An 833-nucleotide genomic window follows, 5' to 3' on the forward strand; every position below is an offset into this window, starting at 1 on the left:
CAATTCCCCAATAAAAATCTTTAAAAAAAAAAAAACCTATGTCTATCTGCCCCTAATTCCTAAAAATTACACTTTTAGAGGCAACTTACTTTAAGTGAAGGAGCAGCCTCTACTCTGACTCAAATATCTTTGAAAGGTTGACATGTTGTCCATTTCTAATGTGTTGTATATAAGCATAAATTAGTTTATCATTAAAGAGGTTTTACATGGAAGAGAGTAGAGATAACAGGAGGGCAATGTGGTTAGAGAGAAGTGGGGAACGATAGAGAGGGGGTAGTATTTCAGAGAGCAGCTCTTAACTGTGTCTGAGGGCAGACATACAGTCCTAGAATCTCTCCTTAGGAGTCTTCCTTTGACATGTGTCTCTCTCTCCCCATTGACTGCAGCAGATTCCTGCTCCCCTTCATAGCAAATCTTGACCAAAGGCTGAATGCATTTGTCTCATTTCCTCAGTCCTCTTCTCTCGTCCCAGAGTCAGTCAGATCAATCTTCCTCCGCTACTGTTGCACAGAGCGGCTCTCATGGCAGTCACCATGGCTTCCATAGTCAGTGGTGCATTCCCTGTTCTTCCTTGAGCCTGCAGCACCATTTCTCAGAGTTGGCCGCTCCTTTCTTCCTGAAATCCCATATGCTTCTGGCCTCTGTGGCACCCACTCTTCTTATCTCCCTCATCCCCCACCGGCTCTCCTCGTAGTCACCTTGGTGGCCTTTCTTCCCCTACCTGATCTTCCAGGATCCCACTGTCTTTTTGTACATGCCTTTTTCCAGGGTGATCTCATTTGGTTCCACACTTGAAAGAACATTCATGGATAAAGGCAAAATAAAGATATTTT

This window comes from Hipposideros armiger, unplaced genomic scaffold (assembly GCF_001890085.2).
Source record: "Hipposideros armiger isolate ML-2016 unplaced genomic scaffold, ASM189008v1 scaffold_499, whole genome shotgun sequence".
In the NCBI taxonomy this organism is placed as follows: Eukaryota; Metazoa; Chordata; class Mammalia; order Chiroptera; family Hipposideridae; genus Hipposideros; species Hipposideros armiger.